At 41.2% G+C, this 12,479-nt stretch overlaps 1 pseudogene; it reads left to right on the top strand.

Moving 5' to 3' along the window:
* Positions 1-8,414: 8,414 nt before the first annotated feature.
* LOC123155107 (uncharacterized) lies at positions 8,415-8,499 on the top strand (annotated as a pseudogene).
* Positions 8,500-12,479: the final 3,980 nt, after the last annotated feature.

The following is a 12,479-nucleotide window of genomic DNA, read 5'->3' as shown; positions in this document are numbered from 1 at the left end:
TCTCACCCGTAGTGATGCTTAAGTCTGTCTGAATCATGTTAGCAATTGCTGCATTTTATGATTATGAAATTTGGCAAATGGATGTCAAAACTGCATTCCTGAATGGATTTCTGGAAGAAGAGTTGTATATGATGCAACCGGAGGATTTTGTCGATCCAAAGGGAGCTAACAAAGTGTGCAAGCTCCAGCGATCCATTTATGGAATGGTGCAAGCCTGTCGGAGTTGGAATAAATGTTTTGATAGTGTGATCAAAGCATATGGTTTTATAGAGACTTTTGGAGAAGCCTGTATTTACAAGAAAGTGAGTGGGAGCTCTGTAGCATTTCTGATATTATATGTGGATAACATATTGTTGATTGGAAATGATATAGAATTTCTGGATAGCATAAAAGGATATTTGAATAAGAGTTTTTCAATGAAAGACCTCGGTGAAGCTGCTTATATATTGGGCATCAAGATCTATAGAGATAGATTGAGACGCTTAATTGGACTTTCACAAAGCACATACCTTGACAAAGTTTGAAGAAGTTCAAAATGGATCAAGCGAAGAAAGGGTTCTTACCTGTGTTACAAGGTGTGAAATTGAGTAAGACTCAATGCCCGGACACTGCAGAAGATAGAGAGAAAATGAAAGATGTTCCCTATGCTTCAGCCATAGGCTCTATCATGTATGCAATGCTGTGTACCAGACCTGATGTGTGCCTTGCTATTAGTTTAGCAGGGAGGTACCAATGTAATCCAGGAGTGGATCATTGGACAATGGTCAAGAACATCCTGAAATACCTGAAAAGGACGAAGGATATGTTTCTCGTTTATGGAGGTGAAAAAGAGCTTGTCGTAAATGGCTACGTTGATGCAAGCTTTGACACTGATCCGGGCGATTCTAAATCGCAAACCAGATACATGTTTTTATTAAATGATGGAGCTGTCAGTTGGTGCAGTTCTAAACAAAGTGTCGTAGCGGGATCTACATGTGAAGCAGAGTACATAGCTACTTCGGAAGCAGCAAATGAAGGAGTCTGGATGAAGGAGTTCATATCCGATCTAGGTGTCATACCTAGTGCATCGGGTCCAATGAAAATCTTTTGTGACAATACTGGTGCAATTGCTTTAGCAAAGGAATCCAAATTTCACAAGAGAACCAAGCACATCAAGAGACACTTCAACTCCATCCGGGATCAAGTCCAGGTGGGAGACATAGAGATTTGCAATATACATACGGATCTGAATGTTGCAGACCCATTGACTAAGCCTCTTCCACGAGCAAAATATGATCAGCACCAAGGCTCCATGGGTGTTAGAATCATTACTGTGTAATCTAGATTATTGACTCTAGTGCAAGTGGGAGACTGAAGGAAATATGCCCTAGAGGCAATAATAAAGTTATTATTTACTTCCTTATATCATGATAAATGTTTATTATTCATGCTAGAATTGTATTAACCGGAAACATGATACATGTGTGAATACATAGACAAAACAGAGTGTCACTAGTATGCCTCTACTTGACTAGCTCGTTGAATCAAAGATGGTTATGTTTCCTAACCATAGACAAAAAGTTGTCATTTGATTAATGGGATCACATCATTAGGAGAATGATGTGATTGACTTGACCCATTCCGTTAGCTTACCACTTGATCGTTTAGTTTGTTGCTATTGCTTTCTTCATGACTTATACATGTTCCTATGACTATGAGATTATGTAACTCCCGTTTACCGGAGGAACACTTTGTGTGCTACCAAACGTCACAACGTAACTGGGTGATTATAAAGGTGCTCTACATGTGTCTCCAAAGGTACTTGTTGGGTTGGCGTATTTCAAGATTAGGATTTGTCACTCCGATTGTCGGAGAGGTATCTCTAGGCCCACTCGGTAATACACATCACTCAAGCCTTGCAAGCATTGTAACTAATGAGTTAGTTGTGGGATGATGTATTACAGAACGAGTAAAGAGACTTGCCGGTAACGAGATTGAACTAGGTATTGAGACACTACTAGAAATATGTCAACTTGTGACCTTCTGTTAGTAACCCTGGAAGAATTGGTCATAGATCTATGACCATTTCAGACCAATTGGTCAAAAGTTGTTTGGGGGGCTCCAAAACCTAAACTATAACGACCATTTTGGTCAGAAAGGTCATAATTTCCTTACACGAAATGGTCATAAAGCAGATAGCACTGGTCTGCTGCCTTATTTCTAGCTGATCATGACCAATATAGATGGTCATAACCTTGTAAATTGTGGTGGGTTGCTATGACTAGGCACCACCTCATCAGTTTTGCCTATGTGTCATGTCCATGTGGCAGTTTTTGCCCTAGGTTGTGAAGCAACCTATATTTCTGTCATTCCCAAAATTCCCCAAAAAATCTCATAAATTCTTTGGGTCATATCTTCATCAAATATGTAAAAATCCTTCCTTGCCTAGTTCAAAACTAATTCAACAATATTCATTTTCCTATTCTGTTCACGACAACACTTTATGAAGGAAGTGCTATTTATATATTCTTGATTGCCCTCGGAATTTTTGGGCACTCTTTCCTATCCAAATCATTACCGCATGACAAAATTCAGCTCCACTTGCATAGCAAATCTTCCTCGGCAAATTTCCAAAATTTTTGTCCACCTAGAAGCATTGTGAAGGAAGTACCTTTTTTATATATCCAAATGACATGAAATTTATACAGTTTCTTCATATGCCCAAATTATCACCCTCCTCCAAATTGCAGCTCAGGAAAATTATCTATGTGATCCCAGGTTCAATTTATATTTTATGGCCAAATTAGCACGTTGCAAAGCAAGTGTTATCTAGACCCCTACTATTAACCTCAAACTCTTTGGGCACTATTCCATATCTAAATCATTTCCACATGATAATATTCAGCTCCATTTTCCTAGTCAATCTTTCTCAGGAAATTTTCAAAGTTTCTACCTCGAGAGAAGCTTTGTGAAGTAAGTACTAGCTAGGCTTACCCAAATGATCTGAAAATCTACCAAGGCATAACCATACCTAGGTAACTTACCTACACCAAATTTAAGCTCATTTCATTCATCCAATTTCTCTCACTAGTTTTTCCAAGTTTCTGTCCATAGAAGAGCATTGTGAAGGAAGTACCACTTTGGCATATCCAAATGGTATCAATTTTCTACGGTTCTTTCCAATGCCCAAATAACCATCCTCCACCAAATTTCAGCTCAATCCATTTATTATTTTGAGCCCAGCTTCAACATTCATATTTTTGTCCAGTGTGGTACTTTGCAAAGCAAGTACCACCTAGGATCCTCCTTTTGATCTGAAAATTTGCGAAGACATTCTTCTTAGTAGATGAGCATCCTCAGCAAAAACTCACGCCCATTGGCCATGTGCATTTCCCGTACCGCTAATCAAACACTTGGCTGCTAATTCATGTTTGAGCATCGATCGGTCTCCTCGTGAGAATCTTATGTTGTAATTTTCTTCCTAGAACCTACCTGGGGAGTGCCCAACCCACTAGACATGCCTAGGCTGCCCAGAACACATGGCAACGCCACGGTCACGCGGTGACCACGCGTCGGGCATGCGAGTTTACGCGCTCTAGAGTTGGGGGCCTTGGCGACCGCCCAAACCTCGACGTATCGCCATCAAACCATGTATTTATGATTAAACAGGTACTTATGTAACTATAAATGATTTTTGGAAAAAATAAATAGTAAACTATGAGGCAGCTGCAGTTCAAATTTGACCCGCTTCCTACTGAATCGGCGGGGATTTGTCTTTTTCACCAGAGGTGGATCAAAACTTTTGACGCCCAAGATTTTTGTCAATTGTGCATTAAATATGGCCTACTATTTTATAAAAATGATTTGGTCCATTTTTGCAACAATTATTTGGGAGGTCCTTCACAAAAAAACCTCCTTTTGGGCACTCGAAAAATGGAAAATGGTTTTTTCGTCCAAAGAAAATGAAAACTTCCTTAGGCAACATTGTTTGCCATTCCAATATACACCCTTGTGCACAATATGGGATCATTTGAACAAATTATGCCATGAATGTGGCCATAAGATTGATCATTTGGCTTGAAAGCCATTGATCTCCACACGTGATAGCTCGTTTTTGAGAACACTTTTTTAAAATAATTGCCGTATTACAAGTTTGTTATTTTTCCTAGGAACTTGGCCACATATAATGACACAATGCGAAGGTTTCCCAATTTTTTGATTTTTTTTGAATTTTTTATGCCCGTTTCAAAATGCGGTCAAAACGGCGGGAATGACCGTTCTTAGCTAGTGGTTGAATCTTGGATTTTTTGGTGTTTCTATGATTAAATATATACTTATGTACCTAGAAATGATTTTTGGAAAAAAATAAAGAGCAAACTACAAGGCAGCTACAGTTCAAATTTGACCCGCTTCCAGCTGAATCAGCGGAAATTTGTCTTTTTCATGAGAGGTGGATCAAAACTTTTTACACTCAACCATTTGGTCAATTTTGAATCAAATATGGCCTAGTATTTTATAAAAATGATTTGGTCCAATTTTGCAACAAATATATGGTAGGTCCTTCACAAAAAGAACTCAATTCGGGCACTCGGAAAATGGAAAATGAATTTTCCGTGCAAAGAAAATGAAAAATCCCTTAGTCAACATTGTTTGGAATTCCAAGATGCACCCTTGTGCACAATATGAGATCATTTGAACAAACTATGCCATGAATGTGGCCATAAGATTGATCATTTGGCTTGAAAACCCTGAATCTTCATGCATGATAGCTCATTTTTGGGAACACTTTTTAAAAATAATTTCCGTATAACAAGTTTATTATTTTTCCTGGAAACTTGGTCACATATAATGACATAATGCGAAGATTTTCCAATTTTTTGATTTTTTTGAATTTTTTATGCCTGTTTCGAAATGTGAGCAAAACGGTGGGTTTGACCGTTCCTAGCTAGTGGTTGAATCTTGGAATAATTTTTATGTTTCTCTGATTAAATAGACACTTATGTACCTAGAAATTATTTTTTGAAAAAATAAAGAGCAAACTATGAGGCAGCTGTAGTTCAAATTTGACCCGCTTCCTACTGAATCAGTGGGAATTTGTCTTTTTCACCAGAGGTGGATCAAGGGTTCTGACACCCAACCATTGGGTTAGTTGTGAATCAAATATGGCCTAGTATTTTAGAAAAATGATTTGGTCCAATTTTGCAACAAATATATGGTAGGTCCTTCACAAAAAGAACTCAAGTTGAGCACTCAAAAAATGATTAAAAATAGCTAGAAAGATAAACAAATGCATGAAAATTTGTGATCATCCATAAAATGTGGTCTAACTTGAGTGATAAATCTAGTTGAGCCATTTTGGAAAATATTTTTGATAGTTGCTTCACAAAACCTCCTAGTTTTAGTACTTAGAAACTATTTCAAATCATAAATTTTCTGAACCAATGAGAGCACTTCCCACGGATCACCCCAATGTAGCCGATCTGAACCGTCCACATCCGACGGATCCAATGGCTCTCACTCACCTCTCAGGTCTCTCTCTCCCTAACCCAAACCCTAGCAGCCCCCTCTCCTCACTCCATCTAGATCTCTCTCCCGCGCCGCCGCCTGTCTCCTCCTCCCTCGTCCTCATCTCATCGCCGCTGTCGTCACCTCCTCCCCGTCCCTGAGCTCCTTCTGCGACGTGCCCTGATTGAATCAATCCCTCTCCCCTCTCCTCCCAATCCCGATCCAGTCCTCTCCCCGCCGCTCCAACCCACCCACCGAACTGATCCCGATTCTCCTCCGGTCAAGACCTTCTCCCCCCCGATTCCCCCCCAATCCCAACACCACCGACGACATCCATCCATCCGCAGCTCTCCCTCCTGTCATGGGGATGGATGAGGAGTTCCTCGCCCCTCAACCACCCATGGATGGATGTGGACGGGGCCAGGACGGCGCCGGCGCTGGATCTGCACCCACCTGCGTCTCGACGGGGCAGCACAACGGAGCGCGCGACTGCGACGCCGCCCTCGCCGGGATGCCACCACCACGTGCCTGAGCCATGGAAGATGAGGAGGAGTGCCTCCCTTCGTCGTACGAGACGCCATCATGGAATCCAAGAGGGAGAGGAGGAGCATGGAGGTGTCCCTCCGACCCACCCTACTGACGACCGATGCCATGGAGGTGTCCCTCCCCTCCCCTCCTATGCTTCTTCTTGATTAGATATGATCTGATTCGTGAAGGGGGTTTGTGCAGGCTATCACCATGGTAAGCCGAGGTGCTGCAGGTGTCGAGGAAGACGATGGTTCGGGTGTGATAGTGAAGAGAGGATAGTGTGCAGAGGGGGAGGATGTCGGTTCATCCCCCTGTCCGAGGTGCTGCTTAGATTACTCAAGGGTAAAATCATCCAACCTGTCCCAGTTTGGCTGCTTGGTCCACTATGGCTCCTTTCCGGCCTCGGTGTCCAGTGATTTAATTTGTGGTTGCATAGTAGCATCAACATTGTGTGCTAATGTTTAGCACAAATGATGTACATACGGTGTGTATTTTTCTTCAGTCACAGAAGTTAGAATAGCATCTTCACTGTAGTTCTACTTGCAACTCAACTAAACTGCAGCACAATTCGAATACTTGATAGGCTTTACACTAATACATACTTTACATGTTCAAGCAAATCCGATGTGAAACTGGTCATCTTGTTCATGCAAATCCAGACACTCTAATGCATTATCTTGTATTGTATTAGTATGATAAGTATGTGTTAGGTTTGTCCAGTCCATCAATGTCGGTAAATGTGTTGTGGTCTATGCATGTGTATAGATTTTTTATTTTGTTGGCTATTGCAACACTTGGATTATTTATTAATATAACCCAGCAGCGATGCTTCCATTTTAACACATGTACTAGTGTGCTAAAACTACTACTGTACCTGCTTCTTCTTAGCCTGAGTAGTACATCAGGCTTGCATTAACTTGTGTTAATTGTATTAACTTGTAGCCTAGTCATTGCAATCATCTTGTGTAGTCTATCAGAATCCATTCTCCTGCTCTTTTTCTTGTACTGTATGTCATCCATTGTTCAAACCTGTTGGTAAGTTCTTGTAGTGTGTCGCTCTGTTCAGAAGTGCATTTTTATTTTAGGATTTGCTTCCTATGTGGTACTGGATGGCTGAGTATTAAAATAATTTGGTTACTATCGGAAGCACTTTAATTCTATGGAATTAAACTTTGAGAAGCATGCATGCATACATATATATATATATATGTGTGTGTGTGTGTGTGTGTGTGTGTGTGTGTGTGTGTGTGTGTGTGTGTGTGTGTTCAATTTGTCTGGACTACGTGATGGCATCCTATGATTTTGTTTAACAGCTTTCGTATTATCTTCTTATTTCTCTTGTCCTTGTGCAGCAGGATTTGATTCTGTACAAGGGGTTCATCGTGCCAGGCTCCTCTTTTTTGATGCTTCCATGCAACGGTGGTGGCGATGGTGCTGTTTGGCATCGGCTACAAAAACACCCTGCCATGTCATGTCAATCAAGTTAATTATATGTTGCTCTTTTCATGTTCTGCTTCATACATACATGCATATGTGATGGCTCCCTGCCTCCCTGCCTGCTACATCTCCGCTTGCATAAATAAAAGAGAAGAAAGAAACACTCAGCTTAAAATAATTGTAATGAGCAGCACATGCCTTTCATTTTACAAGATGGTCATTGTATCATGATAACTGGATCATGTCTATGCCACATACAAATCATTGAGCAGTGTTCCTGATGCTGATGGCATGTTACCTTGAATAATAATGTTGACAGGAGCATTTTGGTTGCACGTTTGCGACTTCTTGCTTGAATCCCAAAGTTTCAGATCAACGTGGGGTTCAATGTTTGCTTTCCATTCTTATTGTCCGTCTTAGATCATTCCCAGTTCACTGAATCAAGTTGCTTGAACTACCTATCAGGCTAGCTCACATAGTTGTATCTGCCGTGTCCTTTCTAGTTGGACATGCGCAAGCAATGTTTTTACATAAGCTCATTTGAAAGTCACATACTAGTAGCAGCAAAGTTTAGTGCAATAGTTGTCTGTCAACTTTCAGTGCCAACTGCAAAATTTAGTTATGCACAAACACCATTTAGTAGCAGCATAGGTATATAGCATTCATTTAGCGGCAGAAAAATCCAGTTCATTTTACTCGCTGCTCTCTTTGGCATTTACAGTCTTGGACTCTCTGGCTGCTCCTCCTCTGGCCAATGGTGAAGCGCCGAAGAGGCCAGCAGCAAGGCAATGCGGCGGGATCGTGCTCCCGTGATCGTCTGAGGCGCATGCTCTGCTGCTCAAGGTACAATTACCTGTTGATTCCATGGTCTTGATGTTTTTCTCCTACATGGTTCGGAAGGTGAATCTGCCATTTGAGAAGTCAGACTGTTTAGGGAATTTCCGTGACGATGATGATGTTGTGCTGGGCATAGGATGTGAAACATTTAGACCGATGTGGCCTTTCCGGTCTTTGATGATCTAAAATTGAGCTTTTTAAAACTGATGCCTAGCATGCTATCAACGTTTTTTTGTTCCTCATCTAGAGATGCAGCTCTCTGTGTTGGTTTGATATAATGTAGAGGAGTTGCATGTGAATCGTTTGTCAGCTGAGCATATGATGTTACAAGGAGATGCTACTGGGATTTACGTCGTTGAAGTATCTTAAACCGAGCTTTTTTAAAACTAATGCTTGGTTGATGTAGTCCTAGTATATTAGTTGGCTGTGAGAGTCTACTGTTGTTGGTGATGTGTTGTCATTTCTTTTTACGTCATTGAAGAATAAAAAAGATAAGCATTTCTCCAGCCAATGTCTGAAGTAGCTGCTGATGTGTAGTCATCGGCTGGACCTATGCATTTCATCAGAAGTCAGATATAGCTTGTACTATACTTTTGAATAGAATTGAAAATTTTCTCTTTCATTTATTTGTCTTCAATTCTTTGGATCAAACGACTCTCTTGAACACATGTTCGTTAGTGTGGTGATGGTTAAACAACTACAGCAGATCGACGTTTTTTTGCATTTTTTCATTTCTCAACCTTGGATAGTTTGCCAAAAATAAACCCTTAGATTTGTTACCATTCCTTTGATAATAATTTGTTGAGGTTGCTAAGTATTTTTTAGCAGTAATAAACATGGCTCTTTCATGTTGCAACCCAACAGGAGCACCCCTATTTGTCTGCGTAATACACATATCTGCTCTGCTGTTCTTAGTTTTAACTAGCCAACGCAAGGATGATGCCAACCATCGATGTTAGATTTATTATCCATGTTGAAGTGTAGAGCAACAGCAGGTTAATGCGTTTTATTTGCCCTATGCAATTCTGTTGTTTTATATGCCCTTTCTAGTATTGTACAAACTGATGCAAGCTGATGCATTCCAGGCATAAACAAATTATTCTATAAGATCTCTAAACTGATGCAAACTTAGCAGTAGCAGTAGTATACTTCAGGAAGTTCTGTTCATTATACTAATGCCTCAGCAATAGTATACTAGTGTTGCTATGGTTATCCATACTTCATTATTTTGTTATCCATACTCCTAGCTGCTTGTGTATCTGTTTATTATTCTGTTCATTATTCTTTTCCTACTTGTTTATGCTAGAAGATATTGCTTTCATTGGCAGCCATGATAACATAATTTCCTCTCTTCTACAGGAGCTCTAGGATGAAGAAGTTCGAAGAAGGGAACACTTCATCTTTGTAGCTAGTTTTATCTTCTTGGGTGTTTTATGTTCCTGGGTGTTTACTTCATAGATGTTCCTGGGTGTTACTGGGTGTTTACTTCAGAGATGTTTCTGGATGTTCCTGGGTGTTTACACTTCCTGGGTGTTCTAAATTCCTGGATGATGTGAACTAGCACATGATTTTAATATATATAATATACTCATATTGGTCGCCATTTATGAAAATTTGTGTGACTGAAATATTGGAAATGTTGATTATTTATTGTTTTTTGAGGATCAGATCATTAATTGCTGATACATCAAAATGAAACAAATACTATTTGGGCCCTAAAAAGGCACAAATCAAACAATTCAGGAAAATGAACAAAATCACTTAAAAATCAATTGTGAAAAGCTGAAGGCCAAGAAAATAAAAGGCCTAGGCCCAAAAATGAGAAGGCTTAATTGTTGGGCTTGGCCCATCTACCTAGCCAAAATTAATATGAGAAAAAACACAAATAGGCCGAATTGTTGGGCTAGGCCCATGTAGTAAATCGAATTGGACCGGGCTAGATCTTGTGCCACGTCAGATTGCCACGCTGGATGCCTACGTGGCCTGGGGAGGTTGCTAGTGACCAAAATGCCACAGTAGACGTATTTTGGTCATAAACGTCTACGACCATTCTAGAAGAAAGGTCGCTATAATCAGTTTACGACGGCCAACTTTTGACCTTATGTTTTTGGTCACAAAAAGGTCACAAATGGAAATTTGTGACCATTCAGTGACTAATAGTGGTGGTCACAAGTTGACATATTTCTTGTAGTGAGATACAGACGATCGAATCTCGGGCAAGTAACATAGCGATGACAAAGGGAACAACGTATGTTGTTATGCGGTTTGACCGATAAAGATCTTCATAGAATATGTAGGAGCCAATATGAGAATCCAGGTTCCTCTATTGGTTATTGACCGGAGACATGTCTCGGTCATGTCTACATAGTTCTCGAACCCGTAGGGTCCGCACGCTTGAAGTTCGATGACGGTTATATTATGAGTTTATGTGTTTTGATATACCGAAGGTAGTTCGGAGTCCTGGATGTGATCACGGACATGACGAGGAGTCTCGAAATGGTCGAGACATGAAGATTGATATATTGGACGACTATATTCGGACACCGGAATGGTTTCGGGGGTTATCGGATAGATACCGGAGTACCGGGGGGTTACCGGACCCCCCCGGGGGGTTATTGGGCCTCATGGGCCCAAAGTGGTGGAAGAGGAGAGGCAGCAGGAGGTGGCGTGCGGCCCCCCTTGCCCAAATCTGAATTGGGAAAGGGAAGGGGTGGCGGCCCCCCTTCTCCTTCCTTCTCTCCACCTCCTCCTCCCCCTTCTCCTAGTTGGAATAGGAAAGGGTGGCAAAACCTACTTGGAGTAGGATTGCCCCCCTTGGGCGCGCCTCCTCCTCTTGGCCGACCCCCTCCTCCTTCCCTCCTTTATATATGGAGGAGGGGGCACCCCATAGACACAACAATTGATCTCTTAGATCTTTTAGCCGTGTGCGGTGCCCCCCTCCACCATAATCCACCTCGGTCATATTGTAGCGGTGCTTAGGCGAAGCCCTGTGTCGGTAGAACATCATTATCATGACCACGCCGTCGTGCCGACGGAACCCTCCCTCAAAGCTCGGCTGGATCGGAGTTCGAGAGACGTCATCGAGTTGAACGTGTGGAGAACTTGGAGGTGTCGTGCGTTCGGTGCTTGATCGGTCAGATCGTGAAGACATACGACTACATCAACCGCGTTGTGCTAACGCTTCCGCTTTCGGTCTACGAGGGTACGTGGACACACTCTCCCCTCTTGTTGCTATGCATCACCATGATCTTGTGTGTGCGTAGGAATTTTTTTGAAATTACTACGTTCCCCAACAGATACCCCCTGTACCAAAGTTGAGTATCGAACTTTGGATTCTCTACCACATTCCTTCCTTGTCTATCTTGTATGCTTCTGTTGCGTGCTTCTCTAGTCCATCTCTTTAAGAGATAATGTGTTGGTAATGTCTTTATATTCATCAAGTCAAGAACTTTGAGACCATGTCCACACAATATTCCTGTCCTACTGAACATTCCACAACTACATGACACTGTTTTGGTCAAAGGATCACCAATCACTATGTGCTCCTCCTCAAATTCTAAATCACCATGCAAACTCCCAATAGCAACCCCAATTTTTTTATTTCCATCCAACACTCTAGCGCATGCAGCCATGGATCTCTCATATTCACTTTTAAAAGATTCAAAGATAATTGGAGTGTATTCTTTGCTTGCTAGCACCAACATAAGTGTGTGCATCAGGATTCTTGGCAACTTCTTCCTTTGATCAAATTCAGATTGCAATTCCGTTGTTCTTTTTACCTCCACTGTCCTCTCAAAATGCATCAAGAACCGAACAATATGAAAATCTGATTTCAAATGGTTTTTCAATGAATTGTTGAAGCTCTCACTAAGTTGTGTACTTCTCACTCCCAAACTGAACACATCACACATATAACATTCAGCCCATTTTTCTTCCAACTTGTAGATACTATCTAACCATGTTTGCTTGTGGACTTTACTTCTCATATTGTTAAATTCCTCTTCAAACTCTACTTTGTCCTCATAGCCATACATGCATTCATCAAAATCTGTGAGAATATGAGACTCTTCCTCTTCATCTTCACCGCTGCCTTCACCCTCCTCTTCATCTTTTTCTTGACCCTTCAATGGACATAAATTCTTAACAACATTTTGCATTATATGAAAGGTGCACCATCCATGATATGATTCCGT

The sequence above is a fragment of the Triticum aestivum genome, chromosome 7A, assembly GCF_018294505.1.
Source record: "Triticum aestivum cultivar Chinese Spring chromosome 7A, IWGSC CS RefSeq v2.1, whole genome shotgun sequence".
NCBI classification, from domain to species: Eukaryota; Viridiplantae; Streptophyta; class Magnoliopsida; order Poales; family Poaceae; genus Triticum; species Triticum aestivum.
Note: the sequence above shows the minus strand (reverse complement) of the source record. Positions and strands in the feature narration are given on the sequence as shown.